General features: G+C 42.2%; 1 pseudogene; it reads right to left on the bottom strand.

Moving 5' to 3' along the window:
- Positions 1-13,797: 13,797 nt before the first annotated feature.
- LOC118618962 lies at positions 13,798-15,224 on the bottom strand (annotated as a pseudogene).
- Positions 15,225-19,637: the final 4,413 nt, after the last annotated feature.

The following is a 19,637-nucleotide window of genomic DNA, read 5'->3' as shown; positions in this document are numbered from 1 at the left end:
AGCACTGCGACTCTGTAGGAGGTTTGGGGGTACACGGTGGCTGTGCATGGTCTGTCTCAGTGACTTCCCACAAACACTGTCGGCCGGCATTGCTGAGGCTCACACCTGCCATGCTTTGTTTGGCCAGTAGAATGTTTTAAAATATTTTATATGTAAATGTCCTTGGGCAGGGCATTCAGTCTCCACATTCTATAGTGACCACCTACCCTTCATCTTCACATTTATGTGAGCCATTCTGATGTGGAAAGGAAGTAGAAAGTATAAAGATGGTAGATGCTGCTGTGTCCCAGTGGTGGTGGGTAACGGAGACCCCACCACCAGTTTTGATAAAATATCTAACACGGTTCACAGAGTAATAGAAAGTAGCTCCAGTCTTTGTAAGCAATTTTCATTCTCATCCAGGAATTAAACTTAGTTTCATTGGTATCAAATCTTTCTTCAGAGGGCATCAGATGTTAACTTTTAGTGAGTTGTTGCAATTGATGGAGGCAAAAGAAGTGGTTTAACCAGGTCAGCTGGAATGAAGGCCCTGATGGTTTCCCGTTTTCATGGTAACACATTCACACACGGGATTTGCTTTATACTGTAGAATACCGACTTTCATGATAACAGCTTGGTTTATGCATGAATATTGCAGTATTTCCATATAGTAAAATAACATTTCCACCCAGGATAATAGTCACAGTTTTCCAGGGAGGGAATGATATAATTTTCATGACAATGTCATGTGATGATAGAATTTCTCCATTGATGAATCTTTAGTATGTGTGTATACTTTATTTACCCATGCGTATATCTTATGACCATGAGCTAAGTTGTTATTACTTTAAATCATGTCCCTGCTGAAATACTGGTACTAGCAACTGAGACTTGAAGTTGGCAACTATAATCCTCCTTAGTATTGATGCCACAAGAGTGGGCCAGGCCAGATAGAAGGTGGAAAAGGAGCTGTGGTGGAAACCTCATTCCAGAACCTGTCTGGCACGAGGAGAGGCAGCATCCTGCAGGGCTTGGGTGTGCCCTCGGCTGCAGACACCAGGCCTGGTGTGCACACCCAGCCACGCTCCCGGACGCCGTGGTTGTGCAAACGTGCCTGAGCGTTGGCAGGGCCCAGTCCTCCAGGGAGCTGCCCCTTGGCTTTGGAGAAGCGCCTGGATTTTCGCCCGCCACACGTGTTGCGCCCTGTCCCCTTATAACTTGTACGCGAGAACAGGACATCTGCCCTCTGCCCACCCTGCACTCACAACCCGAGCTGTGCAAGGAGAGCTCCCGTTTCTGCCAGCGTTGAGTTTCTGCCCGTGGACTCAGAAAACACGTTAGCGCTGGGGGCTCCCTTCCCAGCAGCTTCACACACATTCCTGTCCTAGGTGGTTCTCACTGTGCCTCGTCATCAGTCTGCGTAAGTAACCTCCCGCCCTTAGATTGCTGTGTGTGTTTCCTGGCATTTAGGACACCCTCACCAGCATGGCCATCTTACTGACAGTTCAAGTTAACACCCTTTTCTGTTCATTTGTAACAACTTCGTTTTGACATGTTAATAAATTTCTGACTGTTCTTAACACAGTGGGGATGCCTATATTTTCCTTGAGTTTTGTGACTGACTGGCTATGTACCTTTTTGGGATTTTTTTTTTTTTTTTTTTTGGCATACCGAGGATATTTAGGGTGGGGTTGTTTTTGAGATGTGAAATTCTTTTATGGAGTTTTTAAAAAGAATTTTCATATTGTTTTTCTAACATGGCTTCATTAAATGTTTAAGTATTTTAAAAATATGTAATATTTGGATCAGATGTTGTGAATAATAGTAGAGATAAAGCTATTTTATTCTGTATTTTTAAAACTGTTCCGTACAAATAAAAGCTCTCCTGGACGCAGCTCTGCTGGCCACATGCCTCGTTCTTTGGCTAGTCATTAAGAAACTAGTCATTAAAAGAAGTCATCACGCCCGGCCCGTATGGCTCAGTAGTTGAGCATAGACTCCTGCACCAAGAGGTGTCGGTTCAATTCCCGGTCAGGGCACATGCCCAGGTTGTGGGCTAGATCCCCAGTTGGGGGCGTGCAGGAGGCGGCCAATCCATGTTCTCTCTTATCAATGTTTCCATCTCTCTCTCCCTCGCCCTTCTTTTCTAAAATCAGTAAAGAAAAAAAAAATTAAGTCATCACCCTGGGGAGGGAAATCAACTGATACTAAATTCAGTTCATCAAGTGCACAGACATTATTGCTGGGTACCTGGAGAGCCGAGGCGGGCAGGAGGATGGGAGGATGCCTGAGGGGCACTGAGACCTCAGGACGGCTGATGCAGGACTTTGGAGTGAAATTATGAGTCTCTCATTAAGGCAGAGCACCTGGAGAGTGGGGCCCTTTTAGGGACTGGTGACCAGAAAGGCTGTGCACAGTGGAATCAGGCTCAGAGCGGCCTCGGGTGCTTCAGGCGCACTGAGGACTGAGACGGGCAGGAAATGCTGAGGGCCAAGCCTCGGAGCAGCGGTGCCCGTCAGTCAGAGGCACGGCCCCCAGTGGGGTGTGACGTTGGGCCCACGGGTGCTTTGGTGTACTTCTTAATTTAGAGGAAACTTAGAGCTCCCCGTTCCCACCTCCATCCCTGATGCCTCTCAGGCAGTTTGGGCCCTGAGTGTCCGCAGCTGCTCCCACATTCCCACTATCCTGACCTGTGCGTTGTTGCTAGACAACCCATCACAAGGCGAAATGTTTACATTTATATACATGAAAATATGTGTCAAGTGTTTTGAAAATAAAAAGAATACCCATGTTCCCACCCCAGAGACAACACATTCCCAATACTTCAGACACCCCCCACCCATCCCATGGGTGTCTCCTGTTGCATCCCCATCCCTCACCAAGAGAAAGCACTACCTGGATTTTGGGGTCTTTTCCTAGGTTTTCATCACAAGTTTGCCATGTACATGTACATATCCCTGAATAATGTACTGTTTAGTTTTAGTTTCACATGTGTTTGAACATTATGGAAGAGGCATCATACAGTGTATGTATGGTTGTGAAATTCATGTTACGTACTTAGAATGTGGTTCATCCCCCTTCACTGCTGTGCAGTAAAATTTGGGATTAACGAAGACGAAGGTCACTGAAAGGTCCCAGAGGGCGTGAGCGGAAGCCAGGCCTGAGGAGCTGGGGCCAGTGGACGTCAGGTTTCCACATGATGCAGATGGAAGGAGTGGAACTTTCTTTTTTTTTTTTTCTTTTTTTTTATCCTCACCCGAGGATATTTTTCCATTTTTTGTACAGATAGAGTGGGAGGGAGAGAGAGAGAGAAACATCGACATGAAAGGGACACATCGAGTAGCTGCCACCTGCACGACCAACCAGGGCCGGGGACAAACTGCAACCGAAGTACATGCCCTTAGCGGGAACCGAACCCGGGTCTCTCCGGACCGCAGGCGGACGCTCTCACCGCTGAGCAAAACTGGCCAGGGCAGGAGTGGAACTTTGAATTCTATGTCTAGCCACTCAAAGGCCCATATTTACATACTTTGGGTGTCATACTTAAGTGTGGAGAGAAACAAACCTAGGAAGTGTCATAGGAGATATTGAGGGAAAGGTGAGCAAGCAATAAAGTGGCCCGGCCGGTGTGGCTCAGTGGATTGAGCATCATTCCGTGGACTGAGAGGTCCTGGTTCAATTCCTGGTCAGGGCACATGTCTGGCTTGTGGGTTCGATCCCCAGTGGGGGCACATAGGAGGCAGCCAATTGATGTTTCTCTCTCACATCGATGTTTCTATCTCCCTTCTGCTCTCTCTAAAAAAATCAATAAAAACATATTAAAAAATAAAGAAACCTGGTGTCTTGGCTGTTCTGTTGCCATCACAGAAAACCATTGTCTGGGTGGCTTAGAAACAACAAACATTCCTTAAATGTTGGAGACTGGAAGTCAAGGCACTGGCAGAGTTGGTGTCTGGCGAGGCCCTGCTTCCTGGTTCATAGTTGGCCATCTTCTCGAGGTGTCTCCGTGTGGTGAAAGGAGTCAAGGACCCATCGCTTTGGGGTCTCTTTTATGAGGACTAACGCCATTGATGAGGGTTCTGACCTTATGACAACATCGCCTCACAGAGTCTCCATCACATTAGGGATTAGGTTTCACCATGTGAATCCTGGGGCACATGGTCTGTAGCACCTGGTCATAGACAGGGAGGGCCAAAGAAAAGAAAAAAGTCCATAATCTCAAGTTACAATTCAAAGCCATATCACCTTGGTGATGGGGAAAGATTTACAGAGATGAGAGGAACAGGCCCAAGTATACCAATAACTATAAATGGACCAAACCTGCCAATGAAAAGGTAGTTTGGCCCTGGCTGGTTTGGCTCAGCGGTTAGAGCATCGGCCTGCGGTCCAGAGAGACCCGGGTTCGGTTCCCGCTAAGGGCACGTACCTCGGTTGCAGTTTGTCCCCGGCCCTGGTTGGGTCGTGTGGGAGGCAGCTACTCGATGTGTCCCTTCACATCGATGTTTCTCTCTCTCTCTCTCTCTCTCTCTCTCTCTCTCTCTCTCTTCCCCCCCTCCCTCCCTCCCACTCTATCTTAACAAAAAATGGAAAAATGTTCTCAGGTGAGAATGAAAAAAAAGGTAGATTGTCAGACCAGATGACAGAACAGAATGCAGATACGTGCTGTTCACAACACTGTGATGTTGAAGGCTGCAGCAGAGACGTTGAGAAGTCATAGTGTCTTTATAAAAGTTTCTAAGCAACTGAACCGTTATTTTATATGTGTTGGATCCAGTACTAAAATATCTGGCTTGTACTTTAACTTTAGTAAAATAAGCTTTCAGAATTTTATTATTTATTATTTTATTACTTTAAAAATATTTCTATTATTAATTTGTTATTTTAAAAATATTTTCTAACAGTCTTAGAGCTTGTGATGGATTGGGAAAAAAAAGGAACGACTGATCCTTCACCACAGATGTGTTCAGAAGCCCTGGTCACACAAGGATAGGTAAAACCGAGAGGGAAAGGGTGGAGGAAAATCACATGGGGCAAATATTAACTATCTGGTATATTATTTTCAGACAAAATGCATCCTTAAGGATCAAGATATTCATGACGTAATGATAGAAAGGTTCGGTTTACAAAGAGGAGTCCATTTTTAAACCCATGTACCCAATCGGACAGCCTCAAAATTCACGCAGTGTAAATGCACAGAAGAACTATAGGAAGAAATGTATAGATCGACCTGCCAGTGGAAGATTCCAACACTTCCCTGGTAATGTCAGGCAGGCAAAACGAAGCAAGATTTAGACTTGACCAGGGGCATGTGTAGAACTCTGCACTCAACAGTTAGAGAATACACATCCTTCACAAGCACTGGGAACGTTTCTAACAGCTGTTCTTGTTCTAGGCATTAGAGCAAGCGTCAGAAGTTTGTAAAAAATTGGTATCATAGGGAGCATGTTCCCTAACTATACACAATTAAGTTGGAAGTTAAGAACAAATTTTAAAATCTCTGCATATTTGGGTGTATAAAATGTTGCTAAATGACTCATTGGTTAAAGAAGAAACCAAGGATGGAAATGTTCTGTAATGGAGATCCTTGCTTGTCCTCTGTCGGTTCTGTTCACACCTCCTGGAATTTTTACGTTCACACTGTGTCTCCTCCGTCTCTCCTCAGTTTCGTATAGTTTCACTCATCTTTCCCCACTTCCTCTAAGATCTGGGAGAATTTCCCGAGCAATAATCTAAGTCACTGACTGTTTTTCTAGAATATCCAACCTCTTGCTCATGTCTTCTATTGAAATTTCTAAACAATTTATCGTGGTCATTTTCAAACACACAGAAGTAGAAGAGTGTAATAACCTCCCGCATGACCATCACCCGGCCTGACAGATACTGACTCTCAGCCAATCTTGTTTCATCTTCACCTCTCAGCTTTCCCTCCCCCATTATTATTTTTTTTAAAAAATATGTTTTTATTGATTTCAGAGAGAAGGGAGAGAGAGAGAGAAACATTGATGAGAGAGAAACATCTATCGGCTGCCTCCTGCACACCCCCACTGGGTATCAAGCCCACAACCTGGGGATGTGCCCTGACTGGGAATGGAACCAGGACCTCCTGGTACCTGGGTCAACGCTCAACCAGCTGAGCCACGCCAGCCGGGCTCCCCCGTTGTTTTTGATCAAATACCTGGCATCTTGCTCCATCTATAAATATTTCAGTAGTTACCATTAAAATAGAGCTTTCTTTTTGTTTTTTTGCCTCAAAAAATGACATTTATTCAAAGGAAAAAAATGAAAAATATGACAAAATGTCCTTCCTAAAATATAGCTTTAAAAAAGACAATTATCGGCCCAGTGGTGTTGCTCAGTGGATTGAGCGTCATCCCATGGACTGAGAGGTCCTGGTTTGATTCCCAGTGAGGGCACATGCCCAGGTTTCGGGCTCGATTCCCAGGAGGGGGCGTGCAGGAGGCAGCTGATGGATGTGTGTCTCTCACATTAATGTTTCTATCTATCCCTCTCTCTCAAAAAAAATCAAGAAAAACATTTAAAAAAACAATTATATTTTAAAATCTGACTATATGTATGTAATATGATCAAAAACCTAATCAGTGTTCAAATTTCCAGTTGTCTAAAATGTTTGAAATAGGATCCACATAATGTCCACACTTTGGCATTGGTATTGGTTGATAAGTGCCCCCCCCCCCCCCCTTCCTTGCAGGTTGTTGAGCGATTTATTTGTCCTGCAGCTTCCTACAGGAGATACTGTTTCTTTGCCTGAATCTGGGGTGGGGAAGCACTACTTTTGTAAGTGGTTGTGTGTCCTTCCATGAGCAGCACATGGTCTCTCCTTGTGTGGTGCTTACACCCTGGATTCTCAATTCCCAGGTCCAGTAGTTTATTACCGGACATTGTATTTTTATTTTAATTTTTTATTTTTTTTTATCCTCACCCGAGGACATTTTTTTTCCGTTTTTTTTTTTTTTTTTTTTTTGCACAGATAGAGTGGGAGGGAGAGAGAGGAAGAGAGAGAGAAACATCGACGTGAAAGGGACACATCGAGTGGCTGCCACCCGCACGACCAACCAGGGCCAGGGACAAACCGCAACCGAGGTACGTGCCCTTAGTGGGAACCGAACCCGGGTCTCTCTAGACCGCAGGCCGTTGCTCTAACCGCTGAGCCAAACCGGCCAGGGCCCGGACATTGTATTTTTAAATTTGCCTTTGTAACTGTGTTTCAAACTGTAATCTCCCACAATAAGATCTTTTCAAAGGTGCAATAACTCTCAAGTTTCACTGAAAATATATCTTAGGGACTTTGATTACAAGGTTTCTCCCATTTCATATGTTTATTTCATTGGTGAGTATTTCTTCAGAATAAACCCTTTTTTGGGGACTATTGAATCTTTTCACATATTTGGTAATTTTTAAAAACTGCTTATATTAAAGAAGGAGGCCTATGTTTGTTCACCAATAGGATTTACTGTGGATTTGATTAAGTGCTTTCCCTTAAAACTCACAAGTTGAAATTAAAATCCTTTAGGCCTTTTTTTTTAATCCTCACCCGAGGACATTTTTCCATTTTTTGTTCAGATAGAGTGGGAGGGAGAGAGAGGAAGAGAGAGAAAGAGAAACATCGATGTGAAGGGACACATCGAGTGGCTGCCACCCTCACGACCAACCAGGGCTGGGGACAAACTGCAACCGAGGTACGTGCCCTTAGCGGGAACCGAACCCGGGTCTCTCTGTACCGCAGGCCGACGCTCCAACCGCTGAGCCAAACCGGCCAGGGCCCTTTAGGCCTTTTGAGTTGGCCTCTCCTTGGCCTCTCCAGCTTGGTTCCACCTGCATCCATTTCCCAGACTCGTGTTCATTCAGCAATAACTCATCGGAGATGTTCTTCTAACATTGCAATTGTAGCACAGCCGTTTCCTCAGTGTAGTGGTTGGTTATCACGTTCGCCTAACGTTGCAATTGTATTACCAACACCTTTCTAGTTCTATAATGTGTGCTTAAAAGAAAGTAATGGAAATGTACTCCAAAACTTTTGATTATTTTCTCTGGGTAGTGGCGTTACAGGTTACATTTATTTCTTTTTTTCCTATCTTTTCACATTTTTTTTATTTTCTAACTACTTTAGATACAAATTACTTACATAAATGCTTTTCCAAAGAAGATAAAAACTGTATTATAAATATTCAGTAATATTGCAGCTTAAGAAATAAGAAAGTCTCTGTTCTTCTCTAATACTAATATAAAATATTGTACTTCCTCAAATTACATTTGACATTAACATAAGTTGTAACCAAATATATCAGTAAAAATATGAAAGTGCTAAACTATCACGTATGTGTTTGCCACGTTTTGTCCTGTGTAGGAGGGTTTTACCTAATATATGACATAGCTTGGTGGATGAAATTTTCAGAACATTTCGTCTTGAGGTGGGGGCGGGGCGTGGGCGAACACAGTGGGGAATGCCTCTTACATGGTGAGATTAGACATCTGCCCCTGAGCTGTGCCTAGAAGTCTACGGTGACCACCTCTGCACACCCCCCCCACCCCAACACACATGCCAGGGCCACCCTCCAGACACATACCTGGGCAGAGGGACAAGAAAACGTCTTTTGTTAAGAGTCCCAATCTTCCAAACCCTGTGGAGACAGTGAGCCTCAGAATTTCAGTTCATGTCATTTATGAAGCAACTGTCTTTGGAGATGCAAAGATACCAGAGGCTGTGTGTGTGTGTTTGTGTGTGTGTGTGTGTGTGTGTGTACACATATAAACACATGTACCATTTATTTGTTTTGAGCAGTAAGTGGTCCTTTGTGGCCTTGGGAAAATTCTGGGAATGAGTTTGAAGCAGAAAGAATGACCTTCAGAGAGCCCCTCCTAGGAACGAGCTTCTTGCCCAACAGAAAAGTAAAAATACTGACCTCAGGCTCCACCGGTGTGGCTCAGTGGTTGAGCGTTGACCCATGCACCAAGAGGTTACTGTTCGATTCCCGGTCAGGGCACATGCCCAGGTTGTGGGCCAACTTCCCAGTGGGGGGCATGGAGGAGGCGGCCAATCGGTGTTCTCACTCATCAATGTTTCTATCTCTCCCTCTCCCTTCCTCTCTCTCTAAAAATAAATAATAAAGAAAGAAAAACAAATTTTAAAAAAATTCAGTCAATAATAAAAAAAAAATTTACCCCAGGTAGCATCTTAACTTTTTTATTGTGGCTTAGACAGGGAGCTTTGCAGATAGACAAATCCACACTCCATCTCAGAAAGGAAAGCCCTCTTCTCACCGCAGCAGAGACTGCCCAGCGTCCCAGGGTCTGGCCACCCACTCTTCCAAGATTATGGAATTTCAGAAGGGCAAAGACTACACTTCCCAGCCTCGCGTGCTGCCGAGTGTGATCATGTGACCAGACTCTGGCCAATGAGCTGTAAGCAAGGCTGAAGGTGCAACCTCTGGGTTGTGTTCTCACAGTAGGGGTCTACCCTCAGGCCTGCCCGCCCTCTCCCTCCCCGTTGCTGGAAAGCAGAGGCTGCGGCCGACTGACTTGGCTACTGAGACCAGGGCAGCACTTGGGAGGGGAGGGTAATATGAAAGAACAAGCCTGAGCTCCTGATGACAGAGAGCAGCCAATACTTTGATGTGAGAGAGAAACACACGTGTTTAAACCATTATTACCTGGGTTTGTGTTGTAGCAGCCAAAACTATGTCCCAACTGTTAGAGATTTTGTAGATCAAAAACAATCTAAAATTAGACTAGCAATTCATAGGCCTCAATCTAACAATTGACCAGCTGTATAGGCTTCAGTACATGACTTAACCCCTGGTCCTCTGTTTTCTTCTCTATGAACTGAGGGTACTACTCACCCAGAGATGTAGAATGGATTATAGGGATTAAGGTAACGAGCCTCAACAAGCTAGGTTCCATTCCTACTCAGTTCCTCTCCAGTAGGCACATACAGTTGTTTTTATGGAGCCACAATCACAGTGTTTGTGCTGTAACTGGAATAATCGGCCAGGACAGAGCTGGTGTATGGGTGTGTCATCCTGTAGAGTTGTGGGCCTCATCTCTAGTTCCTCTGTTTCCTGGACCAGCCAAATCCTTAAGGAGCCCAGAATTTTTTTTTTTTTTCTTTATTGATTTTAGAGAGAGGAAGGGAGTGAGAGAGAGAGAGACAGAAACATCGATGAGAGAGAACATTGATTGGCTGCCTTCTGCCTGCCCCCCTCCACTGGGGATTTGGCCCACAACCTGGGCATGTGCCCTGACTGGGAATTGAACTGGTGACCTCTTGGTGCATGGGTCTATGCTCAGCCACACCAGCTGGGCAGTGGCCCAGAATTTTCAAAGAACTTTTGTGGGAGGTTAACCTCAATTTCCTTTACAAAGGGGACTCGGGTGTCTATATGCATGTGAGGTGGACAAGGACAGGGCAGCAGGTGGGGTGGGTGCTGGGTTACACTGAAAGCCAAATGTTTGGGGAGGAACAAAAATAAGAGAGAAAAACAAATTATTACCTCAATGTTTTATTTTTCCTCTACTGATATTTTGAAGCTATCAAAGTACTATGTGCTTATTGTGACAAGTGAAAAAATGCAATCAATACGAAGACGTGAAAATTGAAAACTATCCCCCCCAACCCCCTCCTGCCATCCTGCAGTGACCATTGTTACCCACCCAGAGTATCCTTGCTCAGGGATCTCCTCGTTCCACAAACTTACACAGTCATAAATACACATATACAAGGGTTGTGTTCGCCTGTTTGTTTTTACTGAAATAGAATAGTGTCATACTACACTTCGTTGCTTGCTTTTTTTCACTTTACAATATAGCACTAGCATTCTTACAGATGGGAAGATCTACCTTCTCTTTTCCTGATTCTTTATGCACTGAGATATAATTTATCATAAGCAAGATCTTATACACACTGATTTCTTTTCAGTGCATTCTTTTTTCCATATTTTCTGTTTGCTTGCTTCTGATTTTCATTTACCTCTCTCTCTGCCCACCCTTCTGCATTGTTCTACTAATCTGTTAGCTACCTGCTTTGTGTCATTCATACATTTCTCTATAGTCATATAACCATGTAAATGTCTATCTAGCATCATCTATTATCTTTTTACCTGTACACATACATAGGCATTGACACCACATATATATTCATTCTTGTGTGTCATTTTTTGCTGCGCAAGAAATGGATCACCTTATACACATTTTTCATCTTGCATCGTTCTCTCAACAGTGTCTTGTGGAAGTCATCCAACATTACTCTAATTCATTTTTCATAATATTTTAAAATATGTTTTTATTAAGTTTTGAGAGAGAAAGAAAGGGAGAGATAGAAACATGTATCGGCTGCCTCCTGCACGCCCCCTACTGGGGATCAAGCCTACAATTCGGGCACGAGCCCTGACTGTGAATTGAACCCGGGACCTCTCAGTCCATGGGACTGTGCTCAACCCTCTGAGCCACACCGCCTAGGCTCGTAATATTTTTATGCTGAAGATTCACCATAACTCATTCAAAGTTGAAGGATATGGTATTTTCCATTCTTAGCCATCACATAGCTACAATGAACATTTTTGTACATATGTTTTAACAAAAGATAAGATACATTCCCAGGAGTGAGATTGCTGAGCTAAAGAGTACATGTATTTTGCCCTGGCCGGTTTGGTCCTCGGCCCGTCGGGTTGTGTGGGAGGAGACCAATTGATGTGTCTCACATCCATGTTTTTTCTCTCTCTCTCCCCCCCACTTTATCTGAAGATAAAAAAGGAAACAAGTATCTTCAGGTGAGGATTAAACAAATATATATGTGTATTTTAAATTTTGAGATGTTACCAGATTGCGTTCCAAAAAGCTGCCATAGTTCTATTTCCAACAGCAAAGTGTGAGCATACCTTACCCCTTTCCTCCTCCCTGCATCTCTGCCAGCAATGGATTTATCTTCCTTATAATTTTTGTCAGTCTAATAAATATACCATGATATCTTGCTGTACCTTAACTCTCCTTTTCTTGATCACTAATGTGTTTGAGTCACTTTTTTATATTTCTCAGCCATTTTGATTTTCCTTCTATGAACTATCTGTTTATATTCTTTGTTTGTTTTTTCTTTTAGATTGTTTGTCTTTTTTTTTTCACTCTTGAAATACAGAATTTTGTTTAGAAATTCTTTAAAAGTAGGAAAAAAACAAAAACAAAACAAAACAAAAAAACAACCCTGTCAAGAATTACCAAGTGGAAAACGAGTTCCCAATAAAATGGAATTTTAGGGCAACAAAAGTCTAAAAGGCCACAAAAGAGGAATAGCTCCACTGTTATGGGGACAATGGCTAGTTACTTGCGTGTTTGGCATTATTAGTCACTGAATCTGGGTTTCCCTCGGAAGTCCACGCAGAGTATGCACCACACAACAATTTATCACAAAATACCTGCTTTCTACACACACTTTAGGACCAAGTACCACCAGAAACAAATCGATACGATTACCTCAGGGCTGAACAGGCTCAGTAGTGGGTGACACACATTTTGCAGAATTCTGCCAAAGGAACGGAATAGGCTGTAGGCAAAGCAAATGAGTGTTGAGGACTGAAATATTTTAAATATTAATAATTAATTCAGACATGGTACTGTATTTTCTGCAAAAGAAAACTAACATTTAGTAACACGCTAATGTATTTTATCTTCGAAGAGATTTGTGCACTGGCAAAGTCTTCTGATAACAGTTGGAGGGCTGTGGACACCAGGTACCCAAAACACCCAGCCTTGCAGATCCCAAGGTAGCGATGGCCTTCACTGATCACTCCCTTGGTCAGAGGTCCAAAAAGAACTTGCAGTGTGATCACCTGCTGCTGAACTTCCACTCTAAGCGGCAACTTCAAGGAGCCAAAGAGGAGTCCCCAGTGGGCAAGGGAAGTGGAGAAACATGTTAAATGTAAACTTAAAAGACAGCAAAATGGGACACAAACCCCATTACAATCCCAGAGATGTGGGTAAGTCCCCAAAAGTAGTTGTTAGATTTAAAAACTAAACACACCTCATTTCCCGATAAACAGAATACACAGAAATTTTAGGGGTAACTGGAAAAATCCTCAGAGAAATGTTCAATGAAAATCAGGCTATTTAACTCAAACATCTCAGGGCTGAAACACATCCTCTATTCATTCAGCCAACAATGCCTCTTGATTCTTAGCAGAGATGCAATTGGGCAAGGACACCAAATGGCTTTACAAAGCAACTTTTGAACTTCCTTCTGACCAAGGTTAGGCCTATGAAGATTCAAGCAGCCCTGCAAGACCTGTGAACCAGTTTCCAAAGGTTCCAAGGTCTGGCCCTTCCTTCCCAGACACCAGGGCAACACACAAACTCTCCTGTCAGGTTACATTTTATATTTTGAAATATGCAAGCTTATTTTGAATACTTTAAGGCATTTAGTTATTAAAACATTCTCTGCCAAGATTTCACATTAGTTTAAAATTCAAATCAGTCTTTGATTTCTCTACTGAGGTCTCCTCAGTGTATCACATAAAAACATCTTCTCCAGCAATCAGTGTTACCAGCATCCATATGGTGAGCCCATGGTCAGCCTGTTTGTTCCCTAGGTGAACCAACTAGATGTTAATACTGCTCTGCTACAAGGTAAAAGCTCCTAATTCAAACTTATTGGGGAAAAAGTGAAATTTCTGCAAAGTGCACTTTAAGAAGCAGTACTTTTTGCTTATGAAAAGAAACCAGTGAGTCCTCTAAAAACCATAAAAGGGAGTGTTTTACAGTTAAGCACACGATTTGGAGTGAAGAATTCGGATGTTGCTCTGCTGGTCCACGCTGTTAATACTCTTCTTGTTCCTCCTGTTCCTCCCCTTCATCAGGTATCACAAAGCCTTCATTTGTGGCACAGAGAATGTCCCCAATCCTCGGCAATACAGGGTTGTTTTCCCCCTCGTTCTCCTGGCAAATCAATTCAATGTTCTGTAGCTTTCCAAAGTAGAAATCTCTCTTTCTCCAAGTCTTCGAGGGTAAGTTTCAACACGCTGACCTGCTGCATCAGTGTGCCGGCTTCGTCATCCCCATTGCCAGCAACAGGCTTCCTGGCACCACCCCGCCAGCCTTGGGGCTGCCGCAGTTCTGTGTCGCAAGGGGCCTCGGCGGAGCTGACTGCTGGGGCCGAGAGCCTTGTTCCGAGCTGGAGCAACAAGGAAATATTTTTTCAATTTTTATTTATTTATTTTTGTTACAGATGCTTCTCCTCCCCCCGCCCCAGACACCCTCCTCCCCATCCCGTCCCCCCCACCCCCAACATTGTTGTCTGTGTCCTTTGGTTACACATACGTGCATATAAGTTCTTTGGTTCATCTCATCCATCCCCCCTTCCCCCGCCCCCTCCTCTGAGGTCTGTCAGTCTGAACCGTACTCCTTTCTATGTCTCTGGGTCTATTTTGTTCATCAGCTTATTTTGTTCATTATATTCCACAAATAAGTGAGATCATGTGGTCTTTCTCTGATTGGCTTATTTTACTTAGCATAATGCTCTCCAGGTCCTTCCATGTCATCTCAAAGGATAAGAGATCTTTCTTATGGCTGCATAGCCACTGCAGTTTCTTGACTTTGTCTGACAGTTACAGGGTCATCATCTTTTTTATTATAGTTGACATCAAAACACTTCTTTTTTTTTTTTTTATCCTCACCTGAGGACATTTTTTCATTTTTTGTTCAGATAGAGTGGGAGGGGGAGAGAGAGAGAGAAACATCGATGTGAAAGGGACACATCGAGTGGTTGCCACTCGCACGACCCAACCAGGACCGGGGACAAACTGCAACCGAGGTACGTGCCCTTAGCGGGAACCGAACCCAGGTCTCTCTGGACCACAGGCCCACGCTCTAACTGCAGAGCCAAACCGGTCAGGGCAACATCAAATCACTTCTTGAACCACTGAACAAATTCAAAATTGTCCTGAAACTTTCCTTTTACTAATTTGTCCACAGGAATTCTTTTGTCAATATCCATCCCCTTAAAACCTGCTTGTAGTATTTTAAGATTCTGGGTGTTTGTGTTCTGGCTTAGCTTGAAATGTCACTTTCTTCAAGGCAATGGAGCCAGGGAATGGCATGTCCATAACCTGACAATAGGCGGCCCCTGAGCACAACTGTTTGATCGTTGTCAGATTCAACTGCAGGGACTCGTTGATCCAGGCCAGCATGTCATGTTGATTTAGGTTATTTATCACTGGTGACTGACGTCAAATGTTCACTGACATCTTCGGCCTCGGCGGAACCACGTCCACTGCCGTACCCGACTCTGGTTCCGTCTCCATCTCAATCTCATTCAAACCCTGTCCTTTATCTTTTATTTTGTGAGAGTTCTTTGCGTATTATGTTCATTCAACTCTTCATCTGTATTACAACTTTTACCCACAAATCTATTTGTCTTACTATTTCTTGACAAGAAATACCAGAAATAAAGTCAATAGACAAATTAACTTGGGGAAAAGAATTTGCAATACAGATAGGGAGTTAAATATCCGTAATACATCCACAATACATAAAGGGCTCTTAGCAATGTTTATGTAGTTAGCGAAGTGTGTCTGCGTCTGCAGGGTGAGTGTGTTTCCTGTTTTGGTTAAGAGGGTCTCCATGCCCCAGGTGGCTTGTGTAGTCCAAGACTTCACTCTCGAATTTTATTTAGCTTTTCGCATTTAAATGTTGAATGTTTCTGGAATTCACTTTTATGAGTGGTTATTCTGCTAATCTATCTACCCTTATTACAATGATAAGGCAAATCTATGCCTATTGTTCTTTTCCTTATTCTGTGCCCCACCACCACCACCCGCCTCAGGCTTTTATTTTATTTAAAAAACAAAAACAAAAACAAAAACTAACAAACTGCATTGCCTTATTACTACCAGCAGGAGTGGCCTGCGTGGGGTGGAGGGTGTGCTGGGCTCAAGGTGTGCATAGGCAGTGAGGAGACAGTGGTTGGGTAGCTGGAAAGAAAGAGGGTAGGTTTGGAGGCCAAGGGCTCCTCAGATTTACTTCTGGGAATAGGTAGGCAAAAGGTAGGATAAAGGAGTCACGGCAAGCTATAGCCATGCTGCCAAGAAGATTAGGAAATTCTTGGCCAGTGTGGCTTAATGGGTTGAGGGTTGTTCCATGGACTGAGAGGTCCCACTTGGGTTCCCAGTCAGGGCACGTGCCCAGGTTGTGGACTTGATCCCCAGATGGGGGCGTGCAGGAGGCAGCTATCAATGTTTCTTTCTCACATTGATGTTTCTATCTCTCTGTCTTCCTCTCTCTCTAAAAAAGCAATAAAAACCTATTTAAAAAATTAAAAAATTAAAAAAGAAAAAAAAAGAAAAGAAATTCTTGGAAATCTAGCTGCCCATCACAGTGGAGGTCCCACTTTTGCATCAGGTGGTCAGGGACACAGGGATCCTTCTGGCTCTTTGTGAAGACGGCCATTTCTGTTTCCATGAAGCTTAGGAATTCGTTCTTGGAGAGTCTGCAATGTTACCATCTTCTCCAGCATACTCTGAAACGCAGCAATCAGAGGCTCAATGCATGACTCGGATTCTGTAGTGCTGGAGACTCTTGTCTGGTTAGAGTTGAACTGGAGGCTGTGTCTGGGGAGCAGGGCAGAGAGCATTGGGTGGGCCTCCGGCATTTTATTCTTTGTTGACATGGCTTAATCACAGTTCATCCACTCCTTAAGAAGGCCTGTTAAGGCTCTAACTAGAAGTGCGTTGTTTTTACAGTAATTCCCAATAAAGTATGTGATATATCCTTATATTTGTTCAAAATCTTATTTTTAACACCTCCAAAAAATTTTATAGATTTCTTCATATGGGTCTTAAGCTTCATTATACTTGTTCATAAGAATTTAATGGTCCCTGGCCAGTTTGGCTCGGGTTGGAGCATCGGCCTGCGGAACAGAGAGTCCCTGGGTTTGGTTCCTGCTAGGGGCACGTGCCCCCCAAAAAAGAACTTAATGGTTTTGTTGCTATTGTACATGGAATATTTACTTGATATATATTTCTTTACATGTATTGTACAGATCACATATTAATTTTTATATATTTATTTTCTATCTAGATAGCTCACTGAATTCTTTTATCAATCTTTTTAGTTTTCTTTTATTAGTTAGCTAGACTTTCAATTCAAACAACCATGTTTTTGGCAAAAACAAGATCGTTTTTGTGTTTCTTGCCCAATGCTCTAATTCTTTTCCTTTTTGCTGGCCATCCTAGAGTTCCAAGGCAATGTTGAATAATTATGATGACGCTAGGCATTCTTGTGTAGTTGCTGATTTAGGTTGAGTGTCCATTTAGATTATTTTCTACTGGATTTTGGTCAATTCAAATGCACTTATATATAAAGTTAGGTAAGTATTAAATAATAGTTATTTTGCACTTTTTGTATTTCCTTTTTTGTTAATCAAATTTTTTGTTTGTTTGTTTTTTTTATCCTCACCCGAGGATATTTTTCCATTTTTTGTACAGATAGAGTGGGAGGGAGAGAGAGGAAGGGAGAGAGAGAGAGAAACATCGACGTGAAGAGACACATCGAGTGGCTGCCACCCGCACGACCAACCAGGGCCGGGGCCAAACTGCAACCGAAGTACGTGCCCTTAGCGGGAACCGAACCCGGGTCTCTCCAGACCGCAGGCCGACACTCTAACTGCTGAGCCAAACCGGCCAGGGCTGTTAATCAATTTTTATTTATTCATTTTCTCTTATTTTTTTAAGTTGAACTTTTTGTTCTTTCTCTAATTTCTAAAAATTTATCACTATATTTCTTTATTTAATAATGAGAAAACATTCTATATTTTCCTCTGAATAATTTTTGCTGTTAATAGGTTTTGATATGAATTGTTCTCTTCATTGCTTTCTATATAGTTTCTCATTGCTATTTTGATTTCCTTGGATATCTAGAAATTGGTTTCTTAATTTCTAAGTAGTAAAGTTTTTGGTTACTTAGTTATTATTGCTAATTATACTGAATTATGATTTGAAAATGTAGCCAATTGCACGAACAGTTTGTACAAATGAGTCATGATATATGAAATATATAGTCACACTCAAAGGATTTAAGTATGTTGATTGTATTATACAATTATTCTGTTATCTTTATTTTACTTTTATTAAACATGTCAAAAAGAGTTGTATTTAAATCTCTGACAGTAAACTTTTAAATGGAATACTCCTTGCATTTCTCATAATCTCTGCTTTATATATTTAGTTTCATGTTGTTTGGTGCTTACATGTTTACAGCAGTCATAGCTCTGTAAACTGTGAGTTTTATCATGATAACCCTCCTTATTCTATATAGTGCTTTTAATTTTACATTTTGTGTTGTTTAATATAAGAATTATCAAACTTTATTATTAGTAGTAGTATCAGTATCTCTTTAATCTTCCCTTTACTGTCAGTTATTATTTATCATTTTATATATTGTATTATCATATACTGTACATGTATTATCATATACTGTTTCCCTTATACAATATATAGCTAGCTTTTACATTTTAACTCTGTCTGACATTTATGTATTTTATTGGGATAATTTATTCTGTTTAAACTTATTGTATTAACTGATATTCTTGATTTTATTCCTTTTTCATTTTACTTGCTACTTTATTTTGTTGCACCTATTTTACCCTTTTTTAGGTGAATGTTTAACTATAAAATTTTTAAATTTTAATTTTTTTTAATTCAATAGTATTTTGTATTTGTTTCAGGTAAACAGCATAGTGGTTAGACAATTATATACTTTACAAAGTGTTCCTCTTGATATATATATATATTTTTTTTATTCTTACCCGAGGACATTTTTCCATTTTTTGTTCAGGTAGAGTGGGAGGGAGAGAGAGGAACACAGAGAGAGAGAAACATCGATGTGAAAGGAACACATCGAGTGGCTGCCACCCGCACGACCAACCAGGGCCGGGGCCAAACTGCAACCAAGGTACGCGCCCTTAGCGGGAACCGAACCCGGGTCTCTCCAGACCGCAGGCCGATGCTCCAACCGCTGAGCCAAACCGGCCAGGGCCCTCTTGATATTTTAAGTGTCCACTTGACACCATACATAGAGATTACAATATTATTGATTATATTTCCTATGCTGTACTTTACACCCCCATGATTATTTTGTAACTACCAATCTGTACTTCTCAATCCCTTCACCTTTTTTACCGAGCCCCACAACCCAACCCTCTCCCCTCTAGCAACCATCAATCTGTTCTCTATGCTATAAATCTGTTTCTGTTTGTTCATTTATATTGTTCTTTAGATTCCACATAAAAGTGAAATCAATCAGTATGACTGACTTATTTCATTTAGCACAGTACCCTCTAGGTCTGTCTATGCTGTAGCAAATGGTAGGATTTAATTCTTTGTATGGCCGAGTAATATTCCATTGTATATATATACCACAGTTTTTACAGCCATTCATCTATTGATGGGCACTTGGGTTGCTTTCATAGCTTGGCTATTGTAAATAATGCTGCAGTGGACATAGGGGTGCATATATTCTTTTGAATTACTGTTTTGGGTTTCTTTGGACATATACCCAGAAGTGGAATCACTGGGTTATAAGGCAGTTCCATTTTTAATTTTTGAAGGAAACTTCATACTGTTTTCCATACTGGCTGTACCAACCTGCATTCCTACCTGCAG

Source organism: Molossus molossus, unplaced genomic scaffold (genome assembly GCF_014108415.1).
Source record: "Molossus molossus isolate mMolMol1 unplaced genomic scaffold, mMolMol1.p scaffold_m16_p_6, whole genome shotgun sequence".
Classification (NCBI taxonomy): domain Eukaryota; kingdom Metazoa; phylum Chordata; class Mammalia; order Chiroptera; family Molossidae; genus Molossus; species Molossus molossus.
This window is presented reverse-complemented; position numbering and strand designations above follow the sequence as displayed.